This window comes from Saccopteryx bilineata, chromosome 10, assembly GCF_036850765.1.
Source record: "Saccopteryx bilineata isolate mSacBil1 chromosome 10, mSacBil1_pri_phased_curated, whole genome shotgun sequence".
Classification (NCBI taxonomy): domain Eukaryota; kingdom Metazoa; phylum Chordata; class Mammalia; order Chiroptera; family Emballonuridae; genus Saccopteryx; species Saccopteryx bilineata.
In genome coordinates, this window is record NC_089499.1 from 3859698 (window position 1) to 3880462 (window position 20765).

The following is a 20765-nucleotide window of genomic DNA, read 5'->3' on the forward strand; positions in this document are numbered from 1 at the left end:
CACTGGCTTTGTTGTGTTCAATTTACGTGTCCCGGCGACAAAGGGTCGTCCCGGTCACGGGAACCCTCACCACGGAGAAACTCCAGTGTGAAGCGTCAGGGGCCCGGATGGTGGGCGAGGAATTCAGGAAGCCCGGAGGACCCGGACGGCAGCCCCAGGACGAGGCCCTGGGTCCGAGCGGCTGGGCTCGCAGACTGTGACCGGAAAGAAGAAACGACGGGCAAGATGGGGCCAGAGCCCAGCTGAGGACGAGGACCTGTGATTACAGAGCAGCCAGTCTCCCTGTTACCCTCCAAGCACCGTGCCCGGCGTTCCGCCGGAGGTAACGCTACAGAAAAAGGCAGACAGCAGAAGTAGGCGACATTCTACCCAGTCTCTGCCATTCCTCCTCCCCAGCGCCCAGCACAGAGCCTGGTGGGGGTGTGAGCTCCCATTAACTCCCATTAACTCCTCATGTAAACAACCAGGCAGGGAGGGAACCAATGACGTGGGTGATCCTGAGTGGATCCCGCCCCCTGCCCCTGCCCCTCCCACCTCCTTGCCTGGGCTGACCCTGGCACCCATCTGCTCCCTGAAGGGTTGACCTCAAACTCCCCTTCCGTGTGTTGAACTCGGGGTACAGATCACCCATGTCCTGGAACAACAACTAGAGGGAAACATGCCTTTAAACCTGGGGACAAACTGATGTGGGAACAAAGGGAGCAGTTTAAGTGGCTCGAGTCCGGATACACTGAGAGGACCCCGGGGAAGGGGGACAGTCACCCGTGCTGCTGGCGCGGCAACTGAGTCAGGTGGGACTCGGCGCCCGCGTTAGTGACATCTGTTGATCATCAAATGGCTTTCCCAGGAGAAGGAGACATGAAGCCTGGAAAAACCCTCAAGTGTCCCACGTCCCTCTTCTCAGGCCTAGTCCCCTCTGCGCCTCTGGTTGACCCCCGAACGGGCCCGCCAACAGATGGATTGCCAAGAGGCGGAATCCCTTATAACTCGGAGACCCTTGACACAGAAGCTGCCCTGTTCTAGGAACTCGCTGGTTTTGCATTTCCCCTGAAAAGTGAAATTTACTCTGAGAAGCTACTTTCTCATACTGATTCAGGGTCAGGAGGTATACCTTTTTTTTTTTTTTTTTTAAGCAAGGACCACATGCACAACCCAAAGATTTTCTACTAGCAGCTTCTCACTCTGCTTCTCAAATCAAGTGAACTTCAAAACCAGGTTTCTAAATAATGCATTGCGCGTAGCACCTTCAAAGGCATGAAATAATTCTCCAGCAGAGCCGTGAAATGATCCTAAAAATGGTCATGGAAGTATCTACGAATGTGGCAAGACTTTAGGTCGCTTTCTGAGTACAACGGACAAGTATAAATACCTACACACATACCTTTTGGTGTTAAATAGGTGTGTTTTTTTTTTTTGTTTTTTTTTTTACTGAGACAGAGAGAGAGTCAGAGAGAGGGATAGATAGGGACAGACAGACAGGAACGGAGAGAGATGAGAAGCATCAATCATTAGTTTTTCATCGTGACCCCTTAGTTGTTCATTGATTGCTTTCTTATATGTCCCTTGACCGTGGGCTTTCAGCAGATCGAGTAACCCGTTGCTCAAGCCAGCGACCTTGGGTCCAAGCTGGTGAGCTTTTGCTCAAACCAGATGAGGCTGCACTGAAGCTGGTGACCTCAGGGTCTCGAACCTGGGTCCTTCCGCATCCCAGTCCGACGCTCTATCCACTGCGCCACCGCCTGGTCAGGCAGGTGTTCATTTTTGAGAGTGGGTTTTCAGATGCCGTGAGATCCTACATCGAAACACTGTGGGGCCCACCTCCTAAGGAGTAGGGCCTTTTCCTGCATAACCACAATGCCATGAGCACATCTAAGAAAAGGAACGATTAAACAGTTTTCCTTAATGTGTAATCTAGGTTCAGACTTTTCCAGTTGCTAAAAAATGTTTATTTATTTTCCATCAATTTATTTTTTACTTCTTATGACCAATTAAGGGTTCCATGTTACATTTAGTAGTTACGTTTGTTTTTCATTTTTATCTTTTTTAGTCTGGATAGTCCTCCTGCCATTATTTTTTTGAGAGAGAAAGAGACAGAGTGAGGGACAGATAGGGACAGACAGACAGGAAGGGAAAAAAATGAGAAGCATCAGGGAGTTTGGCATCTATTATCTTTGTTCAAATAAATTATTACACCGGAAGCTGCAAAATGGTGATTTTTTTTCCCCCTAATTTTATTATTCTTTTCACATGCGTTAGCAAAAGTCTTCTATATAAAGAAGAGCTTTCTGTTTTTCTTTGGACAAACAGTTTCCTCTCAGTTAGCCACAAGGGTAAGATAATCAGGCCTTTCCCAAGATTTCTCCAAGCCCCCGGCTCTTGACCGCTGCCCGAGCAGCCTCAGATGGTGATCCCGCAGAGGCGAGGCAGGAGATGGGGCGGGGGGTGTCTACGCTGATCATAAACCCCTGGTTCTGCATGCCTCCCGGGAAAAGAATGTGTAAGAAAGCAACAGTGTTTTCTGTTTGCTTACATGGTCCTAGACAGTGTCAGCAGCAACCAGAGCCAGTGTCCCTGTCCCTTCCCTTTGGCAGAAAGTGGTGGCACCTGCTTAATGTTCATCTTCTTCTGTAGCTGCTACACTGGCTCCCTGATCTTAAATGATTGACAGTGTGTCCATATTCCTTCCACCTGCGAGGTCACTGCAGTCTCTTCTAAACTCCAGATACAGGACAGCGGATATATAGAGCCTCCCCGTGCGCCTGCCTTCTCGGCCACACACGAGGCCCGAGCCTGGGCTCAGAAGCAACATCTCACTTTTCCCAGCTCCCCACCCGGCTGGTCTCTCTCCTGCTCTTCCTCAGACACGAACTGCACTTTTTCCAACTCAGGTAGGGCTGTTCTGGGTCTGTGGACCCTTTCTCCTGGTCACCCTTGGGGTTCCCAACAGTCAATTAGCCAATCAATTCCAAGTAGCTACTTTGTATCCGGAGCGGAGCTTAGACGTTACAAAGATGGTACAGAAATATAGGGCCTGGTCCCTCTCTTCAGGGAGTTTGTTTTAGGAGAGATATTATCACGGAAGGAGGCAGCTAAAATACAATCTAGTCTTCTGGGAGTGCCTGTGAATGTATTTTAGGGGATTGGTACAAGAACGTCCAAGAGGCCCTGGCCAGTTGGCTCAGTGGTAGAGCGTCGGCCTGGCGTGCAGAAGTCCCGGGTTCGATTCCTGGCCAGGGCACACAGGAGAAGCGCCCATCTGCTTCTCCACCCCTCCCCCTCTCCTTCCTCTCTGTCTCTCTCTTCCCCTCCCGCAGCCAAAGCTCCATTGGAGCAAAGATGGCCCGGGCGCTGGGGATGGCTCCTTGGCCTCTGCCCCAGGTGCTAGAGTGGCTCTGGTTGCGACAGAGCGACGCCCTGGAGGGGCAGAGCATAGCCCCCTGGTGGGCGTGCTGGGTGGATCCCGGTCGGGCGCATGCAGGAGTCTGTCTGACTGTCTCTCCTCATTTCCAGCTTCAGAGAAATAAAAAAAAAAAAAAAGAACGTCCAAGAACTGGTGCCAAAATTTCGAGTATCTGTGTTGTAGTGTGGCAGATAGATGTCCATGAGTTTTATAAGATCCTCAGAAAGGGCTGTGACTCCATCCCTCCATCACCAGAGGGATGCGTCGGAAGACTGGCTGTCCAATAGCTGTTTCTTGTTACTGGTAGTTCCCATGTTCCACGGTAGTTTATCACACTAGGAAACACATCAGCACCCGAAAAAATAGATGGAAATCTATGACTTCAGTGTTGGCTATTCTGTGTTGCCATTTAAGAGTGATTTAGAGAAGCTATTCATTAATGATTAATCTACTCCAGGCTCATTGTGACAGTCAAAGGCGATTCAAATATTTTTTTTGCCCGGGAGAAAACTGGGATCGGTGCTCCCCCAATAACCTGGAGTTTGGTTTGGAGCTGAGTGCTATGTCAGGTTACGGCACTATTTTCTCCCTGTTGGTTGATGGCATTCTCTGACTATGGTACAGCTGGAGCGAGCTTGCAAAAAGCGCTTTCTGTCCAATGACTCACTTGATCTGATGAGGTCGGCTGGGTAGTGGTGTCAGCTTCACTCTACCAAAAAAAAAAAAAAAAAGAAAAGAAAAGAAAAAGAAAAGGAGTTGATGTAGGGTTCAGTGCCTGGCCACAGTCTCATGGATATTAGGGTGCAGCTGGGTGTGACTCGTTTCTCCAGCATAGCCTGCTCTCTTAATCAGGGTAGTGTTTGAGGGTGGGTTTCTAAGCAGGTCATTCAGTTAGAGTTTTCAGCTGCACACTGTTGTCGAGAACCTGTTTTTATTTGTGAGTGTCCTTGGGGGGTGGGCTGGTGTGCTGGTTTCAGACACCCTCCAGCCGTTTGCTCAGACTAGGACATGATCCTGACTCTGCAAAGCCCCCCTACCTCCCTGCGTGGGCATTTCAAGGGCAAAGTCACCGATGGCGATTTCCAGGGCTGGTCATCATCTCGGATTGGCTCTCGAGGGGTCAGGGTCTAGGTTTTCTAGTCCAGCCCTGTTCAGTAGCAAGTAAGATGAGGCACACAGGTGGTTTTCCATTTCCTAGCAGTGCCTTAAACAAGAAAAGAAGAAGCAGGTGAAATTAATGTTAATAATCTATTTCATTTAACCCAACATACCCGAAGTATTATCATTGCAACATGTAGTCAAAATAAAAACGACCAATGAGATAGTTTGCTTTTTTTTTTTTTTCAATACTGTCTTTGAAATGCAATGTGTATTTTAGACCTATTTCACATCCCAGGACGAGCTACCGCGTAAGTGCCTAAATGGCTAGTGGCTGGTGCATTGGAAAGCAGGGGTCTAGAAAACTTTTCCAGGAAAAAAAATGTACAGTGAAGAAGAAGAAGAACCCCACTCTCTACCGATAACGGGGAGTGAGTTGGTCAGTGGTCCTTTTTTTGTTTTAAAGATTTTTTTAAATTTATTCATTAGAGAGAGAGAGAGAGAGAGAGAGAGAAGGGGGAGGAGCAGGAAGCATCAACTCCCATATGTGCCTTGACCAGGCAAGCCCAGGGTTTTGAACCGGCAACCTCAGCGTTTCCAGGTTGACGCTTTATCCACTGCGCCACCACAGGTCAGGCACCCTTTTTGTTTTAAGTAACATACTTCATTACCAAACGTATATCTCCGTTGAGAACCTCTTAGCATCACAGCACAATAAGCGAAACTTCTTTCTGGTCACCTAATTGCTGTTAGAAGCTGATGCCAGTTGCAAAACGTTGTCTGGGAGCATTCACGCACACACAGGTGGAGGAAACAGTCTATGATACGAGTGGCCTACAGACATGTGTGCGCTCAGAAAACAGGTTCATCTAGCCTGCCAAATATGTGACACGCCTCCGAATAAAGCCCTCCTTTGAACAGATATTCCCCCCCCCCACATATGTAATCCTCTGCAGACAGTGGACGAAGGTTTGCTGGGTCTGGGAGGCGAGGTATACAAGCATGGACAGAACACGCTGTCCGCCTTCAAAGAAACCTGTGGTCTGAAGTGGATGAAGCCAGTCAGGGTCAAGTGTGCACTGCACAGTGAGGACACCCCATTCCCACTCTCAAACAAGACCAAGTTTTCTATAGAAAACCCAAGTTAAAATTGCACCGCGTTTCTGAGTCAGAAGTACACGAAATCGTTATCCTGAAGTATGCACCTGTCAGACTGGCATAGACTGCTTCGTTAAATCTGTTTGAAAAGCAGAGCCAAAAATCCTTAATAGGAATGGTTTGTTTTTCATGGGGGAAAAGAAGAGAGAGGAAAAGGGGAAGGTGTGGACCTTTTTGTTGTGACGAGATGGGGAGTTTCTCGATGAGAGCGAGTGGTAGTCTGAGACGTTGGGCAGAGGCTGTGTGGTGAATGACCAGGGTCACTGTCCCAGTGAGCAGGGACAGTTCGGAAAGAGAGGAGGGGGCACAGTGAATATAATAGACACGGACTTCACCTGCTGCACAGCTGTGCCTGTTCCTGGACTGGCATTAAATACTTATATGAGCAAATACACACGAGGCAAATGTTTGCGCTGGGGAGGCTGTGGAGGGAGGTCGCTGAGGTGCAGGGTTCGGAGTCAAAGAGTCCACCGCCTACCTGTGTCCCTTGGGGGGAAGTTATTTAAATTCTCTGTGCCTCAGTCTTTCTCTACATAAGAAACTATTCGTTAATAGGACTTGATGAGATGATGCACATAAAGAGCTTAGAGGAATGCCTGGCACGTGGCATGTATCCGATAAATGTCAGTTATTTAATCTTGGCACTGTGTCAGTAATAGTTATTAGCTACAGTGTCCCCCTAGTTTGACTCTACATCAAGCAATCCAGATAGAAAGTAGGCGAATTCAAATGGTTTTCTCCTGCTATGGCAAAACTGGGGCCAAGAGATGCAGATGACTTGCCGAAGGGCTCAGAGACGCTCCTACAAGAGGAGACAGTGCCGATCTATTTCCCCAAAGAGCGGGACTGGGCATACACTTGGAGGCGGGAACTGAAATCCAGGCTGCACTACTTAGCTCGCGATGTCATCTTGGGAAATCACCTGATTTCTCTGGGCCCTCGGGTGTGCACCGATCAAAAAGGGATGAAAGAATATGCCTCCAGTCTGTTGAAACTCAGTCACGCTGGTGCGCGAAAAGTGCGTGTGGTCTGGGCTCCATAACCTTAGCCTCCCCAATTATTATTACTATTGCTGTTGTTACAGCAGGTCCCGTGCGGGGCAGGCAGTGCCCGTCTGGGCTGCTGCGATGTGACCTGGCTCGCCATCCTGCCCCAAGGCCTGGCACCGTGCCTGGCACCCAGCAGACCCTCAGGAAACGTTTGTGCCCTGAATGCACGTCGACTGAGGAAGGGAGCTCAGCCCTGCTCCCTCGGGCGAAGCCGGAGCCTGAAGCAGCCCGCAGCGGGAGCCCCGGCCCTGATGAGCGGCGGGCTGGAACCCACCTCCGCCTGGTCCCCGACGCCCCGGTCCCAGCCGCGCGAGGGCGCCCGGCCTGGACGCGCACCTCGGTGCCGGAGGCTTCTCCTCTCTGAAACCCCGTTTTTCTGGTTTGCGGTTTATTTGTTTAAGCCTTGATCGGCAGCTCCCAGGAGCCAAAGGGCTGCGGGAAGCAGGCTCAGGACGGAGGGCGCGCGGTCTGGGTTTGTGTGGTGCCTCCCGGTCCCGGCGCTGGGAAGTCACAGTACGGCTCCTGCTCGTGCGCCGGCGGGAGAGGCCCGCGCCCCCCACGTCCCGCGGGGCGCGGACGAGCGCACGCAGCTCGGTTCCGGCAAGTGGCCCCTGCGCTCCCCGCTTGCTGGGACCTTCGCTCCCAGACTTAAGTTTTCTGTGCAAACCCGAGCTGGTTAAATAAAGACAACCTCGCGCCTTTAATCCTTGACCGCAAACACTGGCGTTTCTATGCCCTGGATTTCTGAAATTCTTGGCTCGGGACGACAGGCGCGCGGAGGGAGGGTTCCAGCTGGTAAAAAAAAAACAACAAAAAACAAAAACAGAAAACTTCCCAAAGCAGAAATCCGAGCTGCTCCCGGGGTCCCCCGCTCCCAGCGACACCTGGACTCAAGGGAAAGGGGGCCAGGTGGGGAAAAGGAGGGTCTCCAAAGGTTGGGGGCGCCTCCCAGGGGTGGCTTTGGGTGGAGGGCACCAAACCCCGGCCAGCTCCGGGTCGAGGACCCCGGGTGCACACCCGGGACGCCCCGCCGGACGCCCCTCCCCCGCCCGCGGGTCTATTTAGAGCCCAGCGGGCCCAAGGGATTCTGGGACTTGTAGTCCGTCCCGTAGCCCCAGGCGCCACCGCGACCCCGGCCTTGGACTACATTGCCCAGGGAGCTTCCCGGCCTATATAAGGCGCCGGGAACCGCTTCAAAGTGCAGTAACCATGTGGCTGTGCTGCTGAAGCTTCCTCAGGCTCGCTGGGGTGGGAGGAGAGGAGGAGGAGGAGGTGGAGGAGGAGGAGGAGGCAGAGAGGGTGGAGAGAGAAAGCCACGCCGAGAGGAGGTGTGGGTGTTCCGCTTCCATCCTAACGGAACGAGCTCCCGCTTCGCGAGCATGGGATTACCCAGCGGCTGCTGACCCTTCTCCTCGCCCGGCTCCCCCAAACCGGCGTGGCTCCCCGGGCACCAAGGTAGCGGCTGGGGCCGGGCAGAGGGCGCGGGGAGTTGGATTATCCCCAGGTCGCACAAGTTTTTGCCCGGCTCTCTGGGAGTTCTTGGTGGATCTGCAAACACACTTGCAGGCATTTGTGGGGTTCTTTGACTATGGGCATTCTTCTTCTTCTTCTTCTTCTTCTTATTATTATTATTGAGGTTAAAAAAATCCCCCAAACATTCTTGACTTCAGTGACTGGCTTTTTGAGGGCTACCCATTTTGAACTGGAATGGCATTCCCCCAAGTTGGAAACTGTTGCAGCAGCTGCAGGAAATAGGTTGTTTTTTATTTGTGTGTGTGGGGGGGTGTTGTGGGGGTGTCCTATGCGAGTCCGCTCCAGGAAACCGTCTTTCTCCAAACGTAGCCCCGGCTGGAGCTGCACGGTTGGGAGAATCGTGCCTGTGTGGGGGCCCCGGTGGGGAGGGCTTTCAGAAACGGAAGAACACCCGGGGAGCGGCGGGGAATGAAGTGCGGACGGAGCTCGCGCCCAATGGGGATGCGGGTGGCGATGCGCTCGGCCCCCGCTGCGGGAAGCAAGTGCTGGCGGAGCCGGAGCCGCCGAGCGCTTCCCTTGGTCCCAGCCCGGCCACCGGGCCGGGGCAGTGCATCTGGCCTCCCTCGTCGGTAGCACACTGGAAGTGAATGTGCGAAGTTACCTAGACTCTTCGCCCACGTGATCCCCCGACCTGCCAGTCAGCTGGGGTGGGGGGTGGGGTCGGGTGTGTGTGTGGTGGTGGTGGGGGCGTCTCTCCAGGAAGGAGGTTAAAGGAGGTGGAAGGTGGGGAAGCCGGAGCACTTCTTTTAGCGACCCACCTTCGTGGTCTCACGCAGTCTCCTTTCTAAATCCTCAGGAGCTGACCACAGAGGAGTTGGATTCGCACCCCTGGCTGGGCGGGATTTGGCGACCGAGTGCCTGACGAGGGTCAGGTGAGTGTGGCAAGCCTGAGCGCTCAGGCTGTGAGCAGTAATGAGTTTTGTCCTAGGCCTGTTTTAAGTCCTCTTGAAAGAGCTGTGGAGTTGGGGGGAGGGGGGGAGGAGAAAAAGAAAGAAAACTCCATGGCTCAGTCTCCAAAACTTGTCAGGGTCTTTAGGGAGCAGGTGAGACCCCCTGGGGGGCCGGCCTGAAGGTTTAGGAGAGGAGGGGAGGAGGCCGTTATTACCTGGAGCAATAATAACTGGGGTGCCTGTTGGTGGCCTGGGCACTGATCTCGCCGGAGGGCATCCTGATGGCTTAGATTCTGAAGGAGGAGGGTGTGCTGCATCTCAGCCGCCAGGATGTGGAGGCAAACTTTGACGGCTCTGTCTTTCAAAAATAGTCCCTTCTCCTTTTTCCTGAGGGTGATGTGTGTTTGATCCGAATAGGTGGGTGGCAAGAAATGAAAGTGGCTACTGGCACAGGGAAAGAGTTAGAACTTTTAAAAAGGGAAGTTAGTTCTTGAGGCAGAAGATCAGCAGCATCCAGCCGTTGCCTGAAGCCATTGATTTGAGTGTCAAGCAGACTGATGGGTCCCTGTGGTTAGATACCTTCCCAGGCTAGGAGCTGAGGGCAGCATTTATCTGTAAACACAAGCAGCTCTTATCCCCCCCCCCCCCAAATAGTTGGACTGCCTTTGTACACGTACATCCCCATTGCCGCAGATTCGGCCATCAGAGTTTTTTCTTCCAGAATGGCCAGGAACAGGGTAAACAACAGGATAACAGGGTGGGAGGCCGGGTCTTGGTAACTTCTTTCACATTCTAAATATTTAGCTGTTCCCTGGGCTACAATCTTTGGGCTTTTCTAATTAGAAAAGAAAGGCCAGACACTTCATTATAGTAGTAGGGTACTTTTGTTTCCTGTTGATAAGATCCTAAGGAGTGTGGGTGGATTGGGAAGCGTTTGGATGTGTGAGGTCCAGTTCCTTCTGGGAGTTCAGGGCCTTGCATGGCTACAGTGGGCACTCAGAAGGCCAAGACTGGGGTCAGTCCTCCTCCTCTGAGCCAGCAGAGAAACCGCTCAGACCAGGAAAAACCTGTCCCAAGAGCCTTCTTCAACTGGTTGCTAACAATAATAATACCTACATAGTAAGTACTCGTGAGCCAGGTCAGGACCATCCATCACAGAAAGCCCGGGAGTCAGGCGCGGGAGAGGAAGGGAGGTGCAGAGAGTGAGATACAGGCCCGGGAGCTGGTACACAGCGGAAGCCAGGGATGACCCCGGCTGGGGCTGTGCTGTGCCCCCCACCACCTGAGTCTGGGGTGGGGGGCACTGGTGAGGGAGCAGCCAGGAGCAGTGTTGATGAAATAAACCTTGCTTGTGTTCCACCACCGGTGAATGAACAATGCTCAGCCTGACATCAGAAGGAAACGAGGTAGCCACAGGTGGGGAGAACAGAGGGTGGATGTTTGAGGAGGTGTTCGTTTGTTTTGGAAAGTCGTATACTGGAAGCCTGAATGAGAACGAAAGAACTCAAACCACGAGGAGGAAGAAAAGAGGAGCGTTGTCTGAATTCCGCCTCGGGTTCCTCTCGTACCTGAAATCCATCTTGGTCATCTGCGTGAAGACCTGTGAGCAGGTTAAAAAGAGTCAGGCCTGCCCCCGTCTGAATAATCTGAGAGTTTACACCCCAGTGAGCCTGAACCGTGAAATGTTGAATCCCTTTCATAGACCTCTCCGTTTGCTTCGTGGCTAGTTGTGCAGTACCCTTTACTCTTTCCTTTCTTGTGTGTGTGTGTGTGTGTGTGTGTGTGTGTGTGTGTGAGAGAGAGAGAGAGAGAGAGAAAGAGAGAGAGTGTGTGTGCGTAGAAAGTACCATCTGCTCTTTAAGTAATTCAAATAAGAACAGAGTAGCCTGTCAAGATTTCCTTATCGGGCAGGAGAGTTCGTCACGCTCTACATGAATTACTCCTGGCCTCCACTTTGAGCCCCGTGGACATGGCTGGGGTCAACAAGGTGTCGCCCATTTCCCCAGAGCGGTGCCTTCTGGTGGGAACCGGCATCTTTCTGCAGGAACAAGAGGTGGGGTGGTCGCTCAGAGGAGAGGACATAGGAGAACTTGGCACGACACATCTGTTGCCTTTTTCCTCAAAATGCTTTCAGCTGAGGAAGACCAGGGTCTGAAAGTGAGGGAGAGGAAGGAGACCTTTAATCCAATGGTGTACTAACCAACCCACTTCCAGAGGGAAAAACAATCACATGGCTCTGAGGCTCCTTTATAATGGTCTTAGGGAAACTCCAATTTCTTTGCAAGCAGCTCTTTCAAAACAAACCAATGTGAAACAACAAACACCTAATCGGGACAACAGAAAAAGAAAACCCCCAAGATGAAAAGTGGGCCTGGAGTTAGGTTTCTAGGTCAAGCTGTCCTTGGATCCGGCTAATTAAGGAGTCTACATGGGGCCAGTGCCCCATCTTGTTTGCTGGCGGTTTGCTCTTTTAAGATAAAACATGTTGCATTCGCAGGCCCTTGAGTAACTGGAAGTGCCTGCAGTTTTTTTTAGTTCACCTTTGTTGTGTTAAGTTTTTGCACGGCCCTTTTGATGAAGTCCATGAAGGGCTTGAAGTCAGTGACTTGGAGAACATAATTTCCATTATTCCTACCAATTGTCATAGTGTCTGTGGGGTTGGTTTTTTTTTTTTTCTTATTTTTTAAGAAAATGTATTCTTAGAGAAAAAAAAACACTGCCCCTTATTCAAGTCGTGATTGGTTGACTCTTGCACGTGCCCTGACCGGGGATCAATCTCTCAGCCTCGGCACATGGAGATGATGCTCTAACCAACTGAGCTACTGGGCCGGGGCCATGTCTAAGGTTTTGAGGTTAATGAGGATGAGTTGAAAAACAAAACAAAACACTGAGCCCATCACCTATGTCAGAATGAATTGTGTCCAGGTTCTTGCCTAAGCTGGACATATATAGTTGAAGGCATTTGGTGTGAAAAATTCTAATAGCTGTTAGAATTCAAGGAATTCTTTTTTTTTTTTTTTTTCATTTTTCTGAAGCTGGAAACAGGGAGAGACAGTCAGACAGACTCCCGCATGCGCCCGACCGGGATCCACCCGGCACGCCCACCATGGGGCGACGCTCTGCCCACCAGGGGGCGATGCTCTGCCCATCCTGGGCGTCGCCATGTTGCAACCAGAGCCACTCTAGCGCCTGAGGCAGAGGCCACAGAGCCATCCCCAGCACCCGGGACATTTTTGCTCCAATGGAGCCTTAGCTGCGGGAGGGGAAGAGAGAGACAGAGAGGAAGGTGCGGCAGAGGGGTGGAGAAGCAAATGGGCGCTTCTCCTGTGTGCCCTGGCCGGGAATCGAACCCTGGTCCTCCGCACGCTAGGCCGATGCTCTACCGCTGAGCCAACCGGCCAGGGCCAAGGAATTCTAATAGCTGTTAAAGTTGTCACAGTTCAAGTGTTTACTCCTTTTTTTAAAATTTTTTTATTTTTCTGAAGTGAGAAGTGGGGAGGCAGAGAGACAGACTCCTACATGCACCCCACCGGGATCCACCCGGCATGCCCACCAGGGGGCGATGCTCTGCCCATCTGGGGCGTTGCTCTGTTGAAACTGGAGCCATTCTAGCACCTGAGGTGGAGGCCATGGAGCCATCCTCTGTGCCTGGGCCAACTTTGCTCCCATGGAGCCTTTGGCTGCAGGAGAGGAAGAGAGAGACAGAGAGAAAGGAGAGGGGGAAGGGTAGAGAAGCAGATGGGCACTTCTCCTGTGTGCCCTGGCCAGGAATTGAACCCAGGATATTCACACACCGGGCTGACATTCTACCACTGAGCCAGTCGGCCAGGGCCTTTTTTAAATTTAATTTAATTTTTATTTTTGAGAGAGGATAGAGAGAGAGAAGGGGTTGGTGGGGAGGAACAGGAAGCATCAGCTCGTAGTAGTTGCTTCTCATATGTGCCTTGACCGGGCAAGCCCGGGGTTTTGAACCAGTGACCTCAGCATTCCAGGTCGATGCTGCATCCACTGCGCCACCACAGGTCAGGCTCCTCATTTCTTCATTGAGCGTTTTCTTTGTGCTGGGGTGTGTTATCAGCGCTGGGGATACAACAGTAAAATTCCTGTTCCCAAGAGTTAGAAGGTGTTACGGAGAAAAATAAAGCACAGTGAGGGGGAACAGAAGATTCCAGCGTCAGTGAGGATTTGGAGAAATCGGAACCTCTGACCTTTGTGCACTGCTTGTGGGAATGCGACATGGTGCAGCCACCCTGGGAAGCAGTGTGGGGGTCCCACTCCACTCCTGGGTCTATGTCCGAAAGGATTGGAAGCAGGGACTGAAACAGATATCTGTTCACTCATACTCATAGCAACATTATTCACAAGAGCCAGGGCCGGGAAACAACCCAAGTGTCCGTTGATAAATGAATGGATAAACCAAGTGTAGGACACACATACAATGGAATATCGTTTAGTCTTAAAGAAGGAAGTCCCGACACAATGCTACAGCACGGGAGGAAGGCGAGGGCAGTGTGCTCCACAAAATCAGCCGGTCACAAAAGAGCAAGTGGTGTCTGATTTCAGTTCCATGAGGTACCCCGAGCAGTGAACTCCACAGGCTTGTAAAATGCAGGCAGTCCCCGGGTTCCGGGCGAGAGAGGTTCTGTAGGGTGGTTCTTAAGGTGAATTTGTATGTAAGTTGGAACAGGTAGGTTCACTTGTTAAACACAACTCGGATGTTTGTCTTAACATAGTCCTTATTTTTACCTTTCTGTGCCTGTGAAGCCTAAACATTTTCAAACCTACAGAACCTATCTCATTTGTAACCTGGGGACTTTCTTGTCGTGGTTGTTGGGGGAGGGGGAATAAGGAATTTAAGGGACACAGAGTTTGCTTTGGTGAATGATGGAAAACGTTCTGGAAATGGATGATGTGATGGTTGCACAGTGTGAATGTATTTAATGCCACTGACTTTATACACTTAAAAGTGGTTAAGGCCCTGGCTGGTTGGCTCAGTGGTAGAGCGTCGGCCTGGCGTGCAGAGGTCCTGGGTTCGATTCCCGGCCAGGGCACACAGGAGAAGCGCCCATCTGCTTCTCCACCCCTCCCCCTTTCCTTCCTCTCTGTCTCTCTCTTCCCCTCCCGCAGCCGAGGCTCCATTGGAGCAAAGTTGGCCCCGGGCGCTGGGGATGGCTCCTTGGACTCTGCCCCAGGCGACAGAGCGATGCCCCGGAGGGGCAGAGCATTGCCCCCTGGTGGGCGTGCCGAGTGGATCCCGGTCGGGCGCATGTGAGAGTCTGTCTGACTGTCTCTCCCCGTTTCCAGCTTCAGAAAAATACAAAAAAAAAAAAAAAAAAAAGTGGTTGAGATGGTAAATTTTATGTGTGCCTATGTTATCACTAATAAACAAACAATGACGACAACAACAACAGAATAAATGAGGTCTCAGGTGAGGACTGGGACCAGGGAAGGGCATTTTTATCCAGTGCATTTGTGCAGAGATCTGAAGGAGCGAGCGGTGAGCCGTGTAGATATCTGGGCAAAAGGATGTTTCAAGAGGCAAGAACAGCAGGTGCAAAGGCCCTGAGATTGGGGCAGGTGTGACCCGTCGGGGAAGCTTGAGTAGACCAGGGTGGCTGCAGCTGAGAGAGGGCCGGGCATTGAGACCGGAGGAGGAATGGAGGTCACATCATGCAGGTTCTGCAGGTCAGCAGTGATTTATTTCCCCGGGGGGGGGGGGGAGAAGGACTTCTAAACGCTCACAGAATTCTCAGTGTGGTTCTCACCATCACCAAACTGTGCCGTCCTTTCTGGAGAGCCCGGTGAGGATGTCAAGATCACAAAGCAGATTGGAACTTGATGGGGGGTGTGAAACCCAGGTTTCTAGACTGTCTGATTCAGTGCATGACTTATCGGGGATGCTAACTCACTGCCGTTGGCAAGTGATAAAGAGGCGCAGCCTACAGTTGGTGGGGACAACACACTGTAAGACCCTAAAGATGTTTATACGGTTCATCTTCAACATGAACCCGCGCCCTCCCGTCTGCCCAGTGCCTGAGGCAGCTGCGTGCACAAGGAGGACCCGGGGCTCTGCCGCCTCACCCCACCCTTGAGGAATGTGAAGTTCAAGACCAGTGATTCTTTCCCATAACCGAGGTGGACCCCTAGGCCTCTACACACTCACAACAAACGTGCGTTTTGTTGCTTACTGCACGAAATGTACCTGTTCAGTTCTCGTAAAACAGCTGGAGCTAAAGATAAGCAACAAAACGAAACCGGTCACCCCCAACCCCCCCGTCCGAGATGAGGGTGTCAGACCTTCTCCCTCTGTATACGTGTATCAGATTCTGTATATTTACATTTCATAGAAAGGAAGTCCTCCTGTTAGATAGCTTGCCTTTTACTCTGTCTCTTGAACATTATTCTTGTTAATAAGTAGACAGCTTTGTCTTCTCCATCCCAGAGGTGGCTGTGCCTTTGATGGGGTTCCGTCCGAGCGAGGAGGGGTACGGAATCCTGGGGGTGAAGTAAGGATGCCGTTCAGCTTCTCTCTCCATCACGAGAGTCCAGGTTTCCTCGTTCAGTTTGTACTTTTTTTAAAAAACAAAACAAAAATAAATGGAAGAGAAAGCACTACTCAAGTGTTAGCTGTCTTATTACTGGGATCAATCCTAGTAATCATTCCTTTGATGTATAGAGTTTCTCATTTGTTCTTCAAAGTAACCTGAAGCCGTGAGGTAGGGTGAGGCCAGGCGGAGCGGAGCGTCTGTGATCCTGAGGTCCGAGTGCATATTATGGACCCCTCTTGACTCATCTCTGTCCCCATGGTTCGAGTTCATGGCTGATCTTGTTTCACCGGGGTCCTCAACTCTACTTTCGTCTGGGTGACTTTGATGCAAATCCCAGACATACGAATTCATCTGTGTTTTAGTAAGTATCTGTAGAATTGGGATTCTTTTCTAAAATATGCAATCACGATACTATTATCCATTTCAAGGAAAAAAACTTCCCCTGGGAAAGAATCAAGTCTGTGTTTTCACTTCCTTGATATATATTTAAAAATACATATATGTAGTTCGATTTCCAGCCAGGGCACACAGGAGAAGCGCCCATCTGCTTCTCCACCTTTCCTCCTTTCTCCCCCCCCCCCCCCCCACTCACAGCCATGGCTCGATTGGTTCAGGCGCATCCGCCCTGGGTGCTGAGGATGGCTCTGTGGAGCCTTCATTCACCTCAGGTGTGAGCGTGGCCCCAGATGGACATGGATGGGGGTTGCTAGGTCAATGCCAGCTGGGGTGCACGCAGGAGTCTTTCTCGCCTCCTCTCACTTGGCAAAGAAGAAAAACAAAATATATATGCATATTTAACGGTTTGAATTAGGATTCAAATAAGGTTGATACATTACAAATGATTGATGTGCCCTGGCCCAATAGCTCAGTTGGTTGTCTCTCTCTCTCTCTCTCTCTCTGTCTCTCCCCCCCTCCTCTCTTACTAAAATTGAATAAAGAAATGTTTTGGGTTTTTTAAAAGGAGCAAAATGGATGATTGATGTGTCTTTTAATGACTGTATTTCCTATCACACCTCCCTTTTTCCATGCATTTTTTTTGGGGGGGAGGTTCTCATTGAAGAACCGGGTGATGTATTTTCCCACAGTTTGGATTCTGCTGACTGCAGCAGTGTGGTGTCACTGAACGTGTTCCTCTGTCCCCTGTTTTTACCATAGTTTGGTAGCTGGATGTGGAGGCTGAGGCTTGATCAGAGTCTGGCTCTCCTTTCTTTTGGCTGGTCTGTTTTGTGAACTTCGCTGAGGGCCGTGCACGATACGGGATATGCCCAGATGTGTCTTCTTCTGCGGCTGGTGACCCCTGATGCTCATTGTCTCAGCCATTAAGTTTACTTGTAGTTGCAAAACCTTTAATTCTGTTTTTCCTTCTTCATTTAGTAGCTGGGAGATTTTATGAAAATAAATCTCCACTGAGTTCTCAGTTCGGCGGGATATAGTTTGTGTAAGAAAGACAGGATCTGTACTTCACTCTGTCTCTCTGTGTTTTACTAGTTTTCAGAAATAAGGAGTTGATGGTTCTCTAGCCTGACCCCTAGAAATGGTTCTCCACTGGGAGATACTGGGCAATGTCTGAGGACCTTTTTGGTTTCACATCTGGGGACAGTGCTAATGTCACCCAATGGTTAGTCCAGGTCTGCTACTAAACAGCCTGTAATTCACTGCATAGACCTCCTTGCCCCGAATTATCCAAAATATCATCAGTGCCATTGTTGAGAAACTGTATACCAAGATGACCAATGGGTATTTTTGTTGTTGTTAGTATCATTATGAACTCATGGATTTAAACATTTAAACATTTCACTTTGTGTGATTATCTCTGTTGATGTTCAGATTGTCTGTCCATCTTTGTTCAGGGAGAGAAAGACTATTTAAGTTGGTTCAAAAGACACAACCCTAGTAGTCTTCGGTTGCCTTCTTGCTTTTTGTTTGACAGTATGTTCCAGGTTTACCTGTGTTTCTCATCCCAGATCTGTGACCAGCCTCTTCTCCAGGGCCCCTCATTCTTGTGAGTGGGGTTTGCTATTTAGAGACCTCTGCTTGGGGCCAGATATGTAATCTTGTCCTTCTCGTGTAGTGTCAGAAAACAAATTAAAGTGAAGAAAACTGACAACCTGAATATTTTGAATGAAAGCTTTTCCGAAAGACAGTTGTCACACCCTTGCCTTTCTAGAAGGGTTTCTGAACAAACTCTTTACCTCTTCCGTTTGGTCTCAGTTTTAGCGTTTGCTCATGGAGGCTGAGACACAGAGGAGGTCACTCTTGTCTACTACATCCAGGTTGTTCAGACCCTGTGGCAACCCACTGAGAGATTGTGACATCAGTTGAGTGGACCTTGATCCATGGATTTTTTTAAATGACGTGGACTAGAATAGAAAATGTCAAAGAAGATCACTTGAATACTTGAAAAGAACTGTGTGCATCGCAACAAACTCTCCCATTCTGTCTGTGCCTAGCTAGTGCATGTACACAGATACACCGTGAGTGTTGGGTTGTTTCTTACTGTGCGTTGCAATCCAAAGTTTAAGAAGCATTGTCCTCAGCCCTGGCCGGTTGGCTCAGTGGTAGAGCGTTGGCCTGGTGTGCAAGAGTCCCGGGTTTGATTCCCGGCCAGGGCACACAGGAGGAGCGCCCATCTGCTTCTCCACCCCTCCCCCTCTCTTTCCTCTCTGTCTCTCTCTTCCCCTCCCACAGCCGAGGCTCCATTGGAGCAAAAGTTGGCCCAGGTGCTGAGGATGGCTCTGTGGCCTCTGCCTCAGGTGCTAGAATGGCTCTGGTTGCAACAGAGCAACGCCCCAGATGGGCATGCCGGGTGGATCCTGGTCAGGTGCATGTGGGAGTCTGTCTGACTGCCTCCCCTCTGCTTCTCACTTCGGAAAAATTTAAAATAAATAAATAAATAAATAAATAAATAAAATAAAGAAGCATTGTCCTCCATCTTTGTTACTCCCCCTGTGGTCCCCAGACCAGCATCACTAGCTTCAGCTGGGACTGTGTTAGCAATGCAGACCCTCAGGCCCCACCCAGACCCACTGCACCAGCACCCACATTGTAGCAAGGTTGCCATGAGGCTCATACACATGTGGGAGTGTGAGCAGACCCGTGGGTGTGTGTGTGTGTGTGCTCGCCCCTGTTTCTTTTCAGTGCCTGTCTTATTTCTGTGGTTACTTTGTTTTGCGTGGCTGGCTGTCACCTGGGGACAGTGACCTTTGGAGTCCCCCTAGCTGCCCTCTCTTCTCAGTTAAGTGAAAGAGGAAGGACAGTCACCAGCCTGGGGTGAGAGGGGGCGGGGCTGGGCCTGGCAGGGTCCTCTGTGATGTGCTCACACTTGGGGACAGTTTATCAGCTGTTCCGATAGAGGCAGGGAGACAGAAGCTGCGTGTGAAAACGCCACAGAGCTGTGATGTCACAGAAGGAAACTTCGAGGAAGCTGGGTCTTCCGAATGGTTTACGACCCATCGAATCGGCGTGACTTCTGGGCTGCTTTGTATAAGGGCCCTCAACCGAAAGCAAGGAACAGCGTTGGAAAAAATAACACACGTCTCCAAGTTCCTGGGGACTTATCTGCATTTCAGGAGGAGCTTTTATCTGGGGAGTGATTTTTATTTTGCAAAAATGGCTTAAAAGCATCAAATGCCTGTGTTTCTGAGTAGAAAGAGCCGATCCAACACCCAGGCGCAGGGACCTTCGATTGTGCGCGTTGGTGGGCGCGCGCATGCGCAGGTGAGGGCCTTGGTGGGCCCGTAGGCTCTGCCTGGAGGCCTTGCCCCGCGTTGTCCTTTCTGCCGGCTGTGCCCTCCCCACCCCCCTCTCTGCCCACCTGGCCAAGTCCTCCTATCCCCAGCCCAAACGCTTCCTCTTCTGGGAAGCCGGTCCCGGTCCTTGAAAATATTTTGTCATTTGAAACTTCCGGGCACTTTATGGCTACTTATCCTGCTCTGCCTGTTTGATTTTCTTTTTTAACCGACAGAGTGCCTGACACGTAAGCGCTCACCCACTGTGTGTCGCATGAAGGTATTTATCTGCATTTCATCTGCCTTTGAAGCCTGTGGGCTGCTTCTTAGAAGAATCTAATCTTTTGCGTCCTTCCCCTGATGAAATATTTCTTGAATTGGCGTATTGCTTTGAAAAGCCCCTTTCGCTGTGGAGAGCCCAGTGTAGACATGTGGAAATGGATGAGACAGTTCCTTTTGATAGCTTTTGAGGTGGTGCTCTCCGGAGCGCTTAGGGATTGGGAGGTTGCTGAGTGTTACAGAATGGTGAGAATTAGGCAGCGAAACAATGTTGCTCTCCAGGTTGCAATTGTATCACCCGACTGGCCTGACCGCAGGGTAGGGGCTCCCTAGGACAGTGTCTGCCTGCCTCTTGGGTACAGGCAAAACATATGACATCTGTGCATCCGTGTCCTCATCTGTAGAGTAGGTGTAAGAATACCGGCTCTGGGTCCTTGCTGAGTTGTAGAATCATAAATGCTTGCAGGGGTCTTACAGCTGAAAACAAAGCACAACCCGTGTCCTAGAACGTGGTTCTCTACTGCCGGGGTGCTTTAGCCCTCCCGGGGGTGCTCTTGGCCGTGCCTGGAGATGTTTCTGTTGTCACAGCTGAAGGGAGAGGATGCCACTGTCATTTAGGGGGTGGAGGCCAGGGAGGCTGCTAAACCCACTACAGCATACAGAGCGTGTCCCCACAACAAAGGACGATGTGTCCAAAATGTCAATAGCCCTGAGGCGGAGACACCCTGTCCTGGAGCAGTTTTCCCTGGACTTAGTGAGACTTCTCTCTCCCCAAGGATAGGAACCTAACTTGCTTTGCTGGTTTTGTTTAGTTTTTGCGGTTCAGGCTGTGGGCAGAGGGGCATCTACTCCAGGCTGGGGCTGGTTTTAACTTTTTAATAAACACCCTCCCTGCCCTCTGGCGCCCTCAAACATTGGCCTTGGTTTTCAGAGCCCTGTGGTCTAACTCTGGCTGCTCATTGGCTGTGTGATCTCCCAGAAATCATGCAGTTGCTGGTTGGTTTGCTTGCTTTTCTACCTATAAAATGAGGCGTTGGAGCTAAATGATCTCTACCCACCTGATGCCAAGTTTCCTGAGAGCC

The 20765-nt window shown here is 50.8% G+C and overlaps 1 protein-coding gene across 1 annotated transcript in view; it reads left to right on the plus strand.

Annotated features, from left to right (window-relative positions):
* The first annotated feature begins 7928 nt into the window (after positions 1–7928).
* ITPR1 (inositol 1,4,5-trisphosphate receptor type 1) overlaps positions 7929–20765 on the plus strand; it is a 295645-nt gene continuing 282808 nt past the window's right edge. Inside the window, exons 1-2 of the mRNA XM_066245616.1 lie at positions 7929–8160; positions 9035–9110. The gene's annotated coding sequence lies outside the window, so the exon portion shown is untranslated. The remainder of the gene's footprint in view (positions 8161–9034; positions 9111–20765) is intronic.